The following is a 17,794-nucleotide window of genomic DNA, read 5'->3' as shown; positions in this document are numbered from 1 at the left end:
AATAAAGTGGAGCTTCAGGCTTTCTTAGGACTACTGAATTTTTACAGTGTCTTTTTGAAACAGAAAGCCACAGCTGCTGAGCCACTCCATCGCCTTTTGGGGAAAGCGGTGCCATGGAGATGGGAGAATGAAGAGGAAACAGCATTCAAAACCATCAAAGGGCTGCTTTCTTCAGACAGCATGCTCATACAATACCATGAGACGCTACCCCTGCTGCTGACCTGCAACGCGTTGCCATACGGGATTGGAGCAGTCCTCAGCCACCAACTTCCAAATGGCACAGAAGCGCCCATCGCATACTTTTCCAAGACAATGTCCAGCACAGAACGAAACTATAGCCAGCTGGATAAGGAAGCATTGGCCATCGTCGCAGGCATCAAGCTCTTCCATGAATACCTCTACAGCAGGAGTTTCACAGTCATCACTGACCACAAGCCGCTGTTGGGACTGTTGGCAGGCGACAAACCAACACTGAGCTACATGTCACCCAGGATGACACGCTGGGCGATTTTCCTTGCCGGGTACTCATATACACTGACCCATCGACCCGGCAAGACCATCAGGAACGCAGATGCCCTGAGCAGATGCCCATCCAAGGACTGTTGTGGCCCCGCCCTCTGAGCCTGTCCCATCAGAGGAAGAAAGCTCTGAGCATGAGGAAGAGGAGTCAGCCAGGCCTCCCTCTCCAGGCCCCTCCCCTCTGGCATTGTCTCAGGTGCCGGCTGAGGGAGAGGAGATCAGTAGGGAGACAGCTGGCTCGGATCAGAGTGACGAAGAAACATCATTCCTGGACGCACGCCTCCGAAGGCATGATAAACGTTTGCAGCAGTTTAGGAGGCGTGCTAGGGATTAGAACTGAGTCACTGGACCACACCCCAGAGACTATATAATAGAGGGTAGTGGTCAGTGATCCTTGTGACGAACAAAAGTAAACCTTGGATAGTCACTAAAGCCTTGTTCGGAACTGCGGAGAGAAATATTATTTCTGCTTGGACTTTTTGTACGCTAAGTACCTTATCTTTCTGTTTGTGAAAGTAAAGGCATTTGGCAGACGGTGTGTCTATCGCTGCCAAGTGGGAGATAAGACCTGGGTGCGTTCCAAAGTGTTTCCTTAACCCTCGGCTGGCTGTGTTTGTGTGTGTGTGGGTACGGGGACAGAACAGTGGAAGACCCCGCCCCCACAATGGGGCTCTTCCACATCGACGACCTCGCTTGCCCAGTAACATCTGCAGACATGGCATCCCAGACCCAGAAGGACAAAACGCTCAAACAGGTACTATTGTGGGTCCTGCGGGGGTGGCCCACGGGGAAGGTGGCGGAAGAGTTCAGCCCATTTACCAGGAAGCAGCAAGAGCTTGCCACCATGAAAGGCTGCCTCCTCTGGGGCGACAGGGTCGTGATTCCCCGCTCACTACAGCAAAAAACGTTAGAGACTCTGCACAGCGGGCACCTGGGCATTGTGCGAATGAAGGGGTTGGCACGAAGCTATGTGTGGTGACCAACCCTGGATAAAGACATCGAAACCTGGGTGGCCAGATGTGACCCGTGCCAGGAAGTCCGGCCAGAGCCACCTCGTGCCCAGCCTACAGAGTGGGAGGCACCCAGCAGCCCATGGTCGAGAATCGACATAGACTTTGCGGGGCCAATGAGCGGAAAGTACCTCCTCATCGTGGTGGATGCCTTCTCGAAATGGTTAGAGGTTGTGCCCATGACATCCACTACAACAGAGGCCACCATCAAGGCGCTCTGGAGGCTATTTGCCACGCACGGGCTACCGGATGTTCTGGTTTCCGACAATGGACCCCAGCTCACATCCAAGTCCATGGAAACGTTCCTGGCAGGGCTGGGCATCTGCCATGCCCTGATTGCCCCCTACAGACCGGCTGGAAATGGGCAAGTTGAAAGGATGGTGAGGCTCACCAAGGAAGCCCTCACCAAGATGGGCACCGGCGACTGGCAAGAAAGGATTGACCAATTCCTTCTCACCCGGCACATTACACCACATGCGACAATGCACAAGAGCCCAGCCGAGCTTTTGATGGGCAGAAGATTGAGGTCACATCTGGACCGGCTGCACCCCTTGTACAACCCAGAGGTACCGCCAGACGCCTGCCCCACGCCTTTGCCATAGGAGACCCGGTTTTCGCTCTCAATTTTCACAGGTTTCCGATATGGCTGAAGGGGAAGATTGAGAGCACAACCGGCCCAAAATCCTATAGAGTGGAGCTGGAAGACGGACAGGTCTGTAGACGTCACGTCGACCAGCTCCGGAAAAGGTGGAGAGAAGCGGAACGAAACCAGCCGGACGAGGTAGGCCTGCAACACCCCGATGAGGTAGGCCTGCAACACCCCGACGAGGTAGGCCTACAATACCCCGACGAGGTAGGCCTGCAACACCCCGGCGAGGCAGACCTGCACCACCCCAGGGAGATGAGCCGGCAGCGTTCCACAGGAGTAGACCGGTACCTTGGGATCGAGGGGATCCAGCACTGCCCGGGCGAGAGCGACCGAGACCATCCCGGAAAGGGAGACCTCCACCGCCAAAATGAAGTAGACCGGGGACAACCCAGGGACAGCGACCCACAACACCCCGTTGTGGCCAGCCTGCGCCACCCCGGTGAGGGAGACCACCGCCAACCCGACAAGGAACTCCAGAAACGGGGGGAGAGGCCAATAGCACAACGCGCCGACAGGGTCGTCCTGCACCCGGCGAGGTCGACCAACACCAACCTGACAAGGTAGACAGGTGACCCCCCGGTGGAGTCGTCTGACACCAACCCGACAACGAAGACGGACAACCCCCCGGCGGAGTCGGCCACCAGCCAAGACAACAGCTGAAGCGGCAACATCACCCAAAACATCAAGGATAGACAGGTGGTCTTATTCTCAAGTACACTCCAGGTATAAAAAAGATTTATATAGTGAAGGAATCTACCGTAAAAGACAAGAATTGGATAAGATCTTATTAGAAGGAGGGAAAGGGATATTATCTAAATGTTATGCATATTTATTGTCTCTGCAGATAGGACAGGATATAGTGAAGGATTGTATGATAGCATGGGGGCGAAATTTTGGATATCCCCTAGACTTCCAGCAATGGGAACAGATTTGGTTGAAAAATATGAAATTAACCATGGCCTCCTCATATAAAGAAAACATATATAAAATGGTCTACCAATGGCATCTCCCCCCGGCAAGATTAGCTAAAATGTTTCCCGGGACATCTGCCTGCTGTTGGAAGTGCGGTTACAGTAATGGAACCTATTTTCACCAATGGTGGACCTGCCCGCAGGCGGTTAAATATTGGAAAAAAATACGGCAATGGATTTTGGAAATTACACAGATTAATTTGGAATTAAGACCTGAGATTTTCCTACTGGGGGCAAAACCTTTGAATGTTAAATCAGATATATGGTTCTTGTTGATTCACATTATCACTGCAGCAAGATTAGCGTATGCGCAGGAGTGGAAAAATCAATACTTACCGGGCTTCCGGTTTGCTGCTTGCCGCCGCCAGATGTTCCCTCGGGATCGTCAGCTTCCACTGCCTGTCAGAGCCGCCTTCACAACGGAATGGCGGCTCGAAAAAACTCCGTTTCCATGAGGAAACGGAGATAGAGCCGGCAGGGGTGGGTAGAACTCTCTGCAGAGTCCCAAAAGTTTTTCTTTTACTTTTGGGACGGAGCGGATGAGATGCCCCATATCCCCAGCCGCTGCTCCGGGCTTTGGGAGACCTCTGCTAATGCAGAGCCAGGCGTCAAGAGCAAGCCTGCGAATTTAACAGATTATTCAAAGAAAATGTGAGCTGGACCTGTAATACTGAATCGCAAGTATTTTACTTATCTTTTAAAAACTACTTAAGAGAAAAGAGGAAAAGAAAGGGGAAAAAAAAAACACCTTTTAAAATGGCGTCTGCCGCGGCTGGAGAAGAGGCTGAAAGGGAAAGTCCTTCCGTTTTCTATTATTACAATGTAGCGGAATAAATACCACTGGCTACATTTGTAGACAAAACTTCGCTCCTGTGTTTTTTTCTCTCTTTTTCCCCTGGAGACTTGACATTGTTGTTGATTGGAAAGAAGTCTTTTTTCCTGTTTTTTTTTCTTTTTCTTTTAACAAAGCCTGCCTGGGCGGAAACATGGCACTGAGACTTATAAAGTCAGATAAACAAGTAGGGGGGGGGGATTCCCCCATTAACAACTTAAAGGAACAAGTTTTAACTCTTCAGTCTCAGAAACCTGATTTTAATATAATAGAATTTCTCTTAGAGGAGATTGAAAGAAGGGATGAGATTGTGAATCAGCATCTTGAAAAATTTAAGCAGGAAATTAAAGAATTGGTGAAATCTAAGTTTGATTTTTTGGAGCGAAAAATTTTAAAAGTGGCTAATGGCGTTTCAGAATTTATGATACAGCTGGATACAAATACTAATTTACTAGAGTCTAAAATGGAAGAAATTCAAGATAAATTGGACAATAGAATTCAAAAAATTGAAAATGATTTGATAAACACTCAGGATAATAGCTCAGAAGAAAAACCTAAAATGGATGCTGTTCAAAAGTCTGGTAATGTAGAAAATCTGCAACAGAGGATTGAAAAAGAGGTTCTAATGGTACAATATAATTTCACAGAATATGCGATAAGACTGAGAGGCTTGCAGGAAAATAACAGAGATGATTTAAGGAGAATATCTTCTGAAATTCTAGCTGGGATTTTAAAGGTTCAACCTGAGGAAGTGTTTTGTAGGATTGACAGAGTTTACAGAATAAACTCCTGGATTGCCAAGCAAAGGCAACTGCCTAGAGATGTGGTGATTTATTTCACAGATAAAGAAATTAGGAATAATATTGTGCAAAATTCCTTCAATTCTAATTTGCAATTGTATGGAAGAAAGATTTGGATTTACAAGGAACTCCCACCTAAGATATTAATGGAAAGGAAGAAATTTGGTTTTCTGGTGACTGAGTTAAAAAAGAGAAATATCCCATTTAGGTGGGACGCCCCAGTTGGTATTATATTGAGATATCAAGGAGAAAGATACCAGCTAAATACTGTTGAAAGAGCGGAAGAATTTTATCAAAATAGGTTGAAAATGAATTTAACATCTTCAGGTATAATACAGGATAAGCAGAAGGAGCTGGAAATAAAGGGAAAATATCGAATTACAGAGACTGTACCAGATAAATTGCCTTTGGATTTATCGGATACCCCAGCTGGATTATCTATAAATTTGAGAGAAGTGGCATCTGACTTTAATGTGATGACTTATCAAGGCAAGGACAAGCATGGAAACCAATTAGGGGATATACAAGGGATAAAAAAGAAACATGAGACACAAAAACAAAACCAACAAGACCAATCTACAAAGCAGAATGAAAACCGACTAGTTGATACACAATCTGTAGAAAGGAAGCCAGGATGGAAATCAAACCCACAAAAAGAAAAGAAAAAAAGAAATAGGTTGCATAAAAATAGAAATTTCTAAATCAAGCAACAGTGAAGCCAGTGACTTTAAAATATGAATGATTATGTGAAAACATAGAGGAGGCGACGTATTGGTCAATATCATCCTGAGGATAGTGGCAGATCTCTGCATTGCCGTAATCTTGGGACGTGAAAAGAGCCTTAAACTGATGGATTTGAATTATCCACTTTGGAATTTCTTTTTGTGTTGATAAATATATTATAATTATCTTGAATCAGGCAAGAGAATTATGCTGGGGCACGCAGAAGATCGGGTTGTTACCCACTACGATGATGGGAATCAATAATCCTGATGAAACCCACAATTATTACTATATGGAATATAATTATAATGTCATTCGGGTGGTTGTTTTTACTTTTATACATATAAGAAGATATTTACTACTGATGGGGGCAGATATGATTGAAGATTTTGAATAAACTGTTGCATCAGCAAGCTATGTTACCCTATTATGGATGTTGGTTCTAACAATCCAGTGGAAAGACTTCAAAGAAGATATTATATGGACGATAAATTTAAAGTCATTGTCTTTTCTTTTTTTATTTAGATATAATGGAATATATATACATATATTTTTAAGTAGTGTGGGCAGTGAATCAAAGATATTAAGAATTGTTGTGTATGGTAATTTTGCAGGACAGTGGGTGAATAAGCTAGTTAGCAGACTGATTAGTTTAAGAAAAGGGATTTTTAAGTGATATACTTAGGGGAGTGGAGGAAATGGATAGAGTGGAATAAATGTTAAACTAGATTTTATGGGGAAGGCCGCTTTGAAATGTTATAGTAATATATATAGAAGATTAAATGTTAAAGTAGGACTTATCGTATAGTCTTAAAGTGGAAGGTGGTTTTGAATTGTTGTAATAATATATAGATATAAGTTTGGGAGAGGAGAAAAAGGGCAGATTATTGCCAAATTGGGAGTTATAATACTATTATGCTAAATTAGAAGTTATTCTACAATGTTATAGTATAATGTCATTTTTTTTTCTTTTCTGAAATGTATGGATAAAGGGGGATGTTATAATATTAATAATATTTTTAGTAAGTAAAGGTCAGTATTTAGAGGAGGGAGTAAGTAATCTGTTATGAATTAGGTTTTTATGTTACGAAGAAGTCACAGGGGGGGATGGGTGGGGAGGGGGGGTTAGGGAGGGGGAGGGGGAGGGAAAAAAAGGGGGGGAAAATTTGTATTTGAAAACTTTTTCAATAAAAAAAAAAAAAAGAAAAATCAATACTTACCGATGGATTTGAAAATAATATATAAAATTAATGAGTGTGCTGAATCAGGTAGATTAACTAGATTGATCAATGGTAAAAAAGATTCAGAATTTTATAACAGTTGGAAAGTATGGTACGATTGGGTCCAGAAAAGGTGGGATAGAATAGATATATGATGATGTATATATATGATGGCAAATATGTATGTATAAAGGAATGACTTTATACTTATGGACAATGTAATCATATTATACCATGGTGGCAGGATTGTATATTTTATTTGTGTATTAGTGTATAGAATATATTAATAAAAATTATATAATAATAATAAAAAAAAAACATCAAGGGTCAGCAGAAAAACCAGTGGACTTACCGGACATCAGTCGTCACCCACCAACCGGCAGCGATGTCCAACCACGAGGTTCCCAGAGTCCAGGCCAGGGAGAGAACCAGTGTTACCAGCGGATCCATCCCAATGTTGCGGCCAGAGGTGCTGGGACAGGGCCCGCACACTCGACAGCCGAGCTCCGGACAGCCCCAGGGTGGGAACCGGAGGAGACAGGAGCTCCGCCTGCTCAGGTAGGCGGCGAAGCTCAAATGGAACTGCACAGGTCAACCAGGACCATCCGACGTCCCGCCTACCTGCGTGATTACGTGACTTACATTGACTTTAATGGACAGACTACGAACTAGGAAGGGAGGGGTGTTATGTCCTTATAAGGACATCCGCCGGTGATTGGCTAATCTACCGGCGGGAAAAATAAACTGCTGTCACTGGACGGCTGGTCTGCCGGAGCGCTATAAAAAGAGCTCCGGCGGCACAGCCGTCCGCCTTTATTCTGAGCTGAAATAAAGTGCTGATGGACCAACGCTGGTCGTGTTCTCTTTTCCTGCGCCTGATCTAACAATTTCTTTTTACCATTTCTCCCTCCCCTCTCTTCTCTTCTCTAAGACTTCTGCTTTAATTGTCTATATATTATATATTTGGATTATATCTTTACTTTTTGGGTTTCTCTCTGTAAATTTATCTGCCCGTAGGAAATTATTTGTATGCACAATTGTATTTCTGTTCTATCTTACTTCTAGTTGTGTTTCTTCAGTAGTAGCATTATGCCATTGATACCATTTATTCCAAACTTTGTAGAATTCTGTATCTTCTTTTTCCTTTAGCTCTTTTGTCAGCCTATCCATTTCAGTGCACTGTGTAATTTTATCCATTATTTCTTCTTCCGTTGGGATTTTTTTCCAGTTTCCAATTTTTAGCATATATTATCCTCGCTGCCGTTAGAATATGAATTAACAGGTATTTTATTTCTTTGGGATATGTTTTTGTGAAGATTCCTAACAGGAAAGTTTCAGGTCTCTTGTCTACTTGTAATTTGGTGATTTGTTCTAGCCATTTCTTATTATTGGACCAAAATTACTTTGCTGCTGGGCATGTCCACCATAGATGGTAAAAGGTGCCTTGTGGGTTTTTACATTTCCAGCACACTGAGCTATTTTTCGGGTTAATTTTGGCCAATCTTGTAGGGGACATATGCCACCTATAAAACATCTTTAGCTGGTTCTCCTTGTATGCCACCGCCAATTTTGTTTTTGTGTTCAATTGCCAGAGTTCTTCCCATTTCTCCAATTCTATTGAGTATTTAAAATTTTGCATCCATTTAATCATCGTGTTTTTAACTATTTCCTCCACCATGTTATATCGCAGCAGGAATTTGTAGATTTTACTGATTAGTTTCTCTTCAGAGTCTAGTATAATTTTATCTAGTTCCTGTTTTTCTTTACAGATTTCATATGTTTTTATATTTATTTATTTTATTTATTTTATTAATTTTATTTCTATACAGCCCTTCTCCCGAAGGACTCAGGGCGGTGTACAGCCTGATTAAAAGCACAAAGACAGACAAAATTTAAAAATAATTTAAAATTATTAAATAATTGGCTCAATTATAAAACCCCCAAATTTAAAATCCCATATTTAAAACAGATTAAAATCTTTACATTGATAGCCCAGCCTGGTGGAACAAGGTTTTGAGGGCACAGCGAAATACACGGAGATCGGAGATCTTACGAATTTCTGGGGGCAGTTCATTCCAAAGGGCAGGGGCTCCCACAGAGAAGGCCCTCCCCCTGGGTGTCGCCAGCCAACATAATTTGGCCGATGGCACCCTGAAGAGACCCTCTCTGTGAGAGCGGACTGGCTGGTGGGAGGCTACTGGTGGCAGAAGACGGTCTCGAAGATACCCAGGTCCCATGCCATGGAGCACTTTAAAGGTGGTAACCAACACCTTGAATTGCACCTGGAAGACCACTGGGAGCCAGTGCAGCTCGCGCAGGAGGGGTGTCATGTGGGCACAACGAGTTGCGCCCATAATCACCCGCGCGGCCGCATTCTGGACCAGTTGGAGCCTCCGGGTGCTTTTCAAGGGGAGCCCCATGTAGAGAGCATTGCAGTAGTCCAGTCGGGAGGTGACAAGGGCGTGAGTGACTGTGCGCAAGGCGTTGTGATCCAGAAAGGGCTGCAACTGGCAAATCAGGCGAACCTGATAAAAAGCCTCCCTGGCCATGGCCGTCATATGTTCTTCTAAAGCAGTGGTTCTCAACCTTCCTAATGCCGCAACCCTTTAATACAGTTCCTCATGTTGTGGTGACCCCCAACCAGGGGTGGGTTCTAAATTTTTTTACTACCAGTTCTGTGGGTGTGGCTTATTTTGTGGGTGTGGCTAGCTGGTCATGTGACTGGGTGGGCATGGCTAGCTGGTCATGTGACCGGGTGGCCATGGCTATGTGTATAGGGACTACTCAGAGGGCTGAAAAAAGTCATTTCTGACAGGTCCTTGGACTTTTGACTGGTCCTCACACTTATGACCATCCTCACATTTATGCCTCTGCAGCATTCTTAACAACCATGTCACTCATTTCACAACTGCTTCTCTTCAACATGGTGATAAGATAGGGCAAAAAACGTAAAATGTGAGGACAGTCGTAAATTCGAGGACTGGTCAAAAGTGCGAGGACCAGTCAAAAATAACTTTTTCAGCCCTCTGAGTAGTCCCTGTGCACAAAAGGACTACCCAGAGGGCTGAAAAAAGTGATTTCTGACAGGTCCTCGCACTTTTGACCGGTCTTCGCAGTTACGACTGGTCATCATTTATGCCCATTGTAGCATTCTTAACAACCGTGTCACTCATTTCACAACTGCTTCTCTTCACCATGGTGACAAGATAGGGCAAAAACGTAAATTGTGAGGACAGTTGTAAGTTCGAGGACTGGTCAAAAGTGCGAGGACCAGTCAAAAATAACTTTTTCAGCCCTCTGAGTAGTCCATATGCATAAAAGGATACAGCAATAGAGAAGGATGAAGGAAGGGAAGGGAAATTAGAGTAGGAGTGAGGGTAAGAGAGGGAGGAAGAGAGGAGAAGGAGAAAGGAAGAGGAAGTAGGGAGAAGAAGAAGGGGGGGGAAGAGAAAGTAAGAAGGAAAGAAAAGACAGAGGTGGTAGGTTTGAGAAAGATTGCTGTACAATAAAAAAGATGAAAGGGAAGAAAGCCAACCCCAAACAAATATTAAGATATTAAGATAAAGAATGAATTGTTAAACTTTAAAGAATAAAAGAGAACAAATAGGAATAAATAGCAATAATTAGAAACACACATACAAACATACAACATATTTTCTTTGAACAGAGTATTTCGCCGGTTCACAAATTTAAACAGTTGTAGGAGGTTAGCAGCCACCCCTTTCCTAGAAGAATGAAATATTTTGGGAAATATTAAAAAGGCAGAATATTATATTTCCCTGGATGAGAAATGGAGAAGCATATTTTACAGACAAAGCAGCTCCCACCTTCCTGCCCCCCACCCTTTGTTAATGGGCCAGAGGCAGAAAGTCAATCCTTTGTCAAAGGACATTTGAAACACAATAGCAACAGAAACTAACACAATGGGCCCCATCTAGCAACCGAAACTCACCACACGTGACCTGGGAAGCATGTGACCTGGGAAACACATGTGACCATCAGCCAGCAAGGCTAGCTAAAACCCCCACCCCCTGGGAGTCTGACAACCAATCAGGATACTCTTTCGGGGCCCCAAGAAATGCAAAGCCAGAGAGAGCATAAAAACCTGAGGATTTACTGTATCTGCCCCTTTTCTGTTCAGGAACTCAAGCCATGTGATCCTGTCCACCAGTAAACCATCTTTCCAAGCAGTCTCCATGTTTCCAGTGTCTTTTTCCCCACTTGGAGCAGAACCCAGAAGGATATTTCTTCCAACACAGTGTTTAGTTATTTCAATTAAATTTACAATTTCTATATTTCCTTTTTACCATATTTATTCCTCATCTATTTTTTAAAAAAACCAATATTACCCTTCATCCTCATCTCTAATCTTAATCAAATTCAATTTTTCCCTTCTATTCTATATTATACCCCTTCGCATTGTCATCTATTTTTATATCCATCCTCACATTGGTTAATTATGTAATTATGTAATACAGTTGTTTAATACAAATTCAACATTTTAATATAAATCAATTAGTTATATAACTTTTTTGTATATTAATCAATATGAACATGAATATTCCAATTATTTCCATGCAATCCAATTTCTTACAAATCAATTAATTATATTTACCAATAATAATAAACCAAATAATTTCCCCCATATATTCCTCCAAACCACAACTTAACCATTTCTGCTTTCAACACAATATACAATTAATAGTATCTCAATTATTACAATTCCCTAGTTAAATAGAGCTTTTTTTCTTTTGTGTTTTAAAATCTTGAACCTCCTCTTTTGTCCTAAATTTCCCATTGTTTGCCGTTTTGCACCTACCTTTTTTGGTGAGGAAAAAGAAAAAGAAATCTCTCTGCCTCATTTTGTCACGTTGCAGCAAAGACCCTGCTTTACTTTCAATTTTGCTTTTTCAGCATAGCTAGGGGAAAAAAAATCTACTCCAGGAATTTACCTCTTTGCAGCTAGCTAGCAACAGAGCCCTTCGCAAAACAGCTGAGAGCAAATCAGCTGAGAGTCCGGAGGCTGATCAAATCAACTTATGGTAATTAACCTATGCTGAAGCTGAAAGGGGCTGTTTTTTCTATTTTTGCAGGCACCGGTCTATTCATTTGTTTTCTTTTAACACTGATCAGCTGTAGGGCGGCTCTTTGAAGCCCCGCGGCAAGAATTTAAAGCTTTTTTTCCCTCTAGCCATCAGCTGGGACTCCGGAGGCAGCAATAGATTGGGAGTGGGCGGGGTAAGCGAACGGCGACCAGCAATCCAACAGAGGCAGAGGGTGAGGGTGAGTGAAGGCGTGGGGGGGGGGACGAGAGAGGGCTTTGGCAACCCCTGTGAAATGGCTGTTCGACCCCCAAAGGGGTCGCAACCCCCAGGTTGAGAACCGCTGTTCTAAAGACAGCCGTGCGTCCAGGAGGACGCCCAGATTGCGAGCCCTCTCTGTGGGGGGTAAAGACTCACCCCCAATAGTCAGCGATGGCACCAGCTGACTATATCACGACGCCGGGAACCACAGCCACTCAGTCTTGGAGGGGTTGAGTCTGAGCCTATTTCTCCCCATCCAGACCTGCACGGCCTCCAGGCAGTGAGACATCACATCAAGGGCATCGTTGGGGTGGTCTGGGGTGGAGATGTACAGCTGAGTATCATCAGCGTACAGGTGGACTCTCACCCCAAAACCACAGATGATCTCACCCAGCGGCTTCACATAAATGTTGAACAGAAGGGGCAAGAAGACCAACCCCTGCAGCACTCCCCATGCGAGGCGCCTCGAAGTCGACCTCTGCCCCCCTGTCAACACGAACTGCGAGCGGTCAGAGAGGAAGGAGGAGAACCACCGCAAAACGGTGCCCCCTATTCCTTATGTTTTAATTGAATCTGTGAGAAGGTCCACCAATCAATTTCTCTGTTTAAATCTGTTTCCAATTGTTGTTTGGTTTTCAATTTTCCTTGATGGTCAATTAAATCTTTATATCTAATTATACTTTTGGGTTCTATAAGGTTTGTATGTTTTAACGCTTCTGACGGTGAAAGCTAGATTGGGATTTTTATATACTGTTGTTTTTTAGTTTTTAGCCAAATTAGTAATAAATAATAATAATAATAATAATAATAATAATAATAATAATAATAATAATAATAATAATTTTATTTCTATACCGCCCTTCTCCCGAAGGACTCAGGGTGGTGTACAGCCTATTTAAAAACACAGAACAAAACAACAATTAAAATTTAAAATCATTAAATAATTAGGCTCCAATTAAAATCCCAGAAATTTAAAATACCCCAATTTAAAATCGTTATGTTAATAGCCCGGCCTGGCAGAACAACAGGGTCTTCAGTGCGCAGTGAAACACCTGGAGGTCGGATATCTTATGTATTTCCGGGGGCAGTTCATTCCACAGGGCTGGGGCTCCCACAGAGAAGGCCCTCCCCCTGGGTGTCGCCAGCCAACATAACTTGGCCGATGGCACCCTGAGGAGACCCTCTCTGTGGGAGCGGACTGGTCGATGGGAGGCTATTGGTGGCAGAAGTCGGTCTCGAAGGTACCCAGGCCCTATGCCATGGAGCGCTTTAAAGGTGGTGACCAGCACCTTGAATCGCACCCGGAAGACCACTGGGAGCCAGTGCAGCTCGCGCAGGAGGGGTGTCACGTGGGTGCAACGAGTTGCACCCATAACCACCCGCACGGCCGCATTCTGGACCAGTTGGAGCCTCCGAGTGCTCTTCAAGGGGAGCCCCATGTAGAGAGCATTACAATAATCCAGCCGGCAGGTGACAAGGGCGTGAGTGACCGTGCGTAGGGCGTCCCGATCCAGAAAGGGCTGCAACTGGCGAATCAGGCAAACCTGATAAAAGGCCCCCCTGGCCACGGCCGTCATATGCTCTTCTAAAGACAGCCGTGCGTCCAGGAGGACACCCAGATTGCGAGCCCTCTCTGTGGGGGGCAAAGATTCACCCCCAATAGTCAGTGATGGCACCTGCTGACTATATCGGGGCGCCGGAAGCCACAGCCACTCGGTCTTGGAGGGGTTGAGTCTGAGCCTGTTCCTCCCCATCCAGGCCCGCACGGCCTCCAGGCAGCAGGACATCACATCAAGGGCATCGTTGGGGTGGTCTGGGGTGGAGATGTACAGCTGAGTATCATCAGCGTACAGATGACACTTCACCCCAAAACCATGGATGATCTCACCCAGCGGCTTTACATAAATGTTGAACAGGAGAGGCGAGAGGACCGACCCTTGCGGCACTCCCCATGCGAGATGCCTCGAGGTCGACCTCTGTCCCCCTGCCAACACAAACTGCGAGCGGTCAGAGAGGAAGGAGGAGAACCACCGCAGAACGGTGCCCCCTATTCCTAACCCCCTCAACTGCTGCAGCATGATACCATGGTCGATGGTATCAAAAGCCGCTGAGAGGTCTAATAGGACTAGGACAGAGGAGCAACTCCTGTCCCGAGCCCTCCAGAGATCATCCACCAACGCGACCAATGCCATTTCTGTGCTGTACCCCTGCCTGAAGCCCGACTGGTACGGGTCCAGATAGATAGCTTCATCCAGGTGCCGGGGAAGTTGTCGTGCCACCACGCTCTCAACAACCTTCGCCACAAAACGGAGGTTGGAGACTGGACGATAGTTGACTAATTCAGCCGGGTCCAGGGAAGGCTTCTTGAGGAGGGGCCTCACTACCGCCTCTTTCAAGGTGGCAGGAAAGGCACCCTCACTCAGAGAAGCAGTTATAATCCCCTGGAGCCAGCCTCGTGTAACCTCCCGGGAGGCCAGCACCAACCAGGAGGGACACGGGTCCAATAAACACGTGGCGGCACTAATCTTACCCAGAACCCTGTCCACATCCTCGGGAGTCACAGGATCAAACTCCTCCCAGTTAACATTCTCAAGACCTGCCCTCGTCTCCTCCCGTGGACTCATCCAGTCGGAGTCCAAGCCATCCCGAATCCGAGCGACTTTATTGTGCAGGAATTGCACAAAATCCTCAGCACGACCCTGCAAGGGATCTTCCCGCACTCCCCCCCGAAGAAGGGAGTGGGTCACCCTAAACAAGGCGGCTGGGCGGTTCTCTGCAGATGCGATAAGAGCGGAAAAATGGTTAGATTTTGCCACTTTTATCGCCACTAGGTAGGTCTTGATATAAGACCTCACCTGTGTCCGGTCGGAATCGGATTGACTAGTCCTCCAAGTGCTCTCTAGGCGTCTTTTCCGATGCTTCATCTCTCTCAGCTCCTCAGAGAACCAAGGAGCCAATTGAGATTGGCATCGGGTCAGAGGCCGCAAAGGCACGACGCGGTCCAAAGCTCCAGCGGCCGCCCTTTCCCAGGCGGCCACCAGCTCTTCAGTCGAGTCGTGTGTTAGGGTCTCAGGGAACGGCCCAAGCTCCGTCAGGAACCTTTCAGGGTCCATCAGGCGCCTGGGACGGAACCATCTAGTTGGTTCCATCTCCCTGAGGCGGGGGAAGGCGGTAGGAAAGTCTAGTTGGAGGAGCGAATGATCTGTCCATGACAAGGGTTTAATATCTAGGTCCCCTCTACCAAGATCATTCAACCACTGACCAGAGACAAAAATCAAGTCCAGAGTGTGTCCCCCTATGTGAGTTGGGCCTTGAACTAACTGGGTCAGGTCCATGGCTGTCATGGAAGCCATGAACTCCCGAGCCGACTCTAACGCCTCACCCGCGGATGGAAGGTTGAAATCCCCGATGACGATAAGTCTGGGGGTATCAACCGCCACCCCGGCAATGACGTTGAGTAGCTCGGGCAGGGTCGCTGCCACATGGCAGGGAGCCAGGTACGTAGTCAGCAAACCCATCTGCACCCCACGGCCCCACTTCACACAAAGGGACTCACATCCGGCTATCTGAGGAACAGTGGTCTCCCTCGGGCAAAGACTTTCCCTAATAATCACCGCCACTCCCCCACCCCTCCCCTGGGCCCTTGGCTGATGAAATGCACGGAAACCTGGCGGGCACATCTCAACGAGGGGGACCCCCCCTCCTGGCCCAACCAGGTCTCCGTAATACCTGCCAGGTCTGCACCCCCCTCCAAAATAAGATCCTGGGCCTGAGACTCTACACAACCCAGGACACGAGTCACGCATTGGGGGCCGGAGTGCGCAATCGCTCGTAAACAGCGTATGCGCACCCCCGACACTTGATATGACCCCCTGCGTCCGTCATACCTGCCCCTCCCACTCATTATTTCAATTTCACAGCCCTTCCTGTCATCCCCCTGCTCCCCGGTTAAATTTCCTTTCGCGACCCTCCTGCCGCAACTAATCGACCCATCATCCTGCTCAGTCGCTATCTGGACCCCCCAGGTCCGCTTTTACAACCCCCTCCCTCCCTCCCGGGTCCCCTTAAAATTTTCTTTAAAAATTTAGCTAAAAAACCCCTCAACCCCCTCTTCGCTACATGCCATCTCTCGGGGTTCCAAAGCCCATCATCAAGATAGGCCCTCGATAATGTGGAGGGCCAGGTCTGCGAGAGGGGGGAGTCTCGCAGCGCGAGAAGGTCGGCTTTTTGGAGCATCAACCGAACCAAAGATGGGAAAGAAAGGCCAGTCCGGGAGTCTATCATAGTCCAAAGGGATAACTGAGCATAAGGATCACAAAATGTCCATTTATAGAGCTGGACTCCACTGTCCTCTCACGACAGGGAGAAGGTCCAATGTTCTTTTTCTCCAATGGAGGCTAATAGCCAACCATCCTCTCACGACGGCCGGTCCCGTTACAAGAAGTTAACGGGAATAAAGCATTCCTAATTGTGTGTCTTTTAAAATAAGTGTGTGATTTGTACCTTTCGTCCCATAAGAATGAGTGCCAGCCCGTTTGTAAGTTGTGGCCTTCAATGGATAATATTCTGCTATTATTCAAATCCATCCAGTCTTTAACCCATGCTATTCCCGCCGCTTGGTAATAAAGTTCCCAGTCCAGGAGTGCTGTTCCTCCTCTATCCTTGGAGTCCTGGAGTAGTTTTAGTTTTATTCGTGGGCGTTTCCCCTGTCATATAAATTTAGAAATCATCTTATTTAAACTTTCAAAAAAAAATTTCTCTAATTTTATTGGAACAACTTGGAACAGGTACAGCAATTTTGGTAAGGTATTCATTTTGATAGTGGAGATTCTTCCCATAAATGAGATTTGTAAGTTTTTCCAGTTGTCCAAATCTTTTTTTATCTGTATTATTAATTTATCATAGTTATTTTCTCTTATAGGGGAGGTTCTTGGTGACAGCCAGATCCCTAAGTACTTTATTTTATTTGTTGCTTGGATTTGTATACTATTCTCCAATTCTGTCTCTTGAATTTTCGTCAGGTTTTTAACTAATAGCTTTGATTTATTTCTATTTATCTTTAAACCAGCCACCTCTCCGTAGTCTTCTATTTTCTTAAGCAATTTTGGTACTACTTCTAACGGTTCCTCTGCTATGAGTACAAGATCATCGGCAAAAGCCTGGGTCTTGTATTCTTCTCGCCTTACTTTTAACCCTTTGATTTCTTGGTCTTCCCTAATTTTTTTTAACAAAATCTCCAATGATAGAATATACAATAGTGGAGAAAGTGGGCAGCCTTGTCTAACCCCTTTTGTTATATCGAATTGATTCGTCATATCGTCATTCAGAATTACCTTTGCTGTTTGTTTTGTATAAATTTCTCCTATAATATTTTCCAAGTTTGGTCCAAATTGCATACTCTTTAGTTGCTCTTTTAGGAATTCCCAATTTAAATTATCGAATGCTTTTTGGGCATCAAGGAAAACCAGCGCAGCTTGTTTCTCCGGATGGGCTTCGTAGTATTTGAGTGCATTTGTTATCACTCTCATATTATTCTTAATTTGGTGGCCCGGGAGGAATCCATTTTGGTCCGGGTGAATATAGTTATTCAGTACTTTTTTGAATCTTTCCGCTATAATTATAGCAAAAACTTTGTAATCTGTATTTAGTAGAGATATTGGTCTATAGTTTTGAATTAGTTGGAGATCAGTGTCCTCTTTGGGTATGATAGTAATTATTGCTTCCGTCCAGGTTCGTGGGATTTTTGTCTTCACTAAGGCCTCGTTAT

Source organism: Pituophis catenifer, unplaced genomic scaffold (assembly GCF_029215685.1).
Source record: "Pituophis catenifer annectens isolate HBS135680 unplaced genomic scaffold, rPitCat1.0.hap2 SCAF_5, whole genome shotgun sequence".
Lineage (NCBI taxonomy): Eukaryota > Metazoa > Chordata > Lepidosauria > Squamata > Colubridae > Pituophis > Pituophis catenifer.
The sequence above is the reverse complement of the archived record's forward strand: the minus strand, read 5'-3'. Positions refer to the sequence as shown.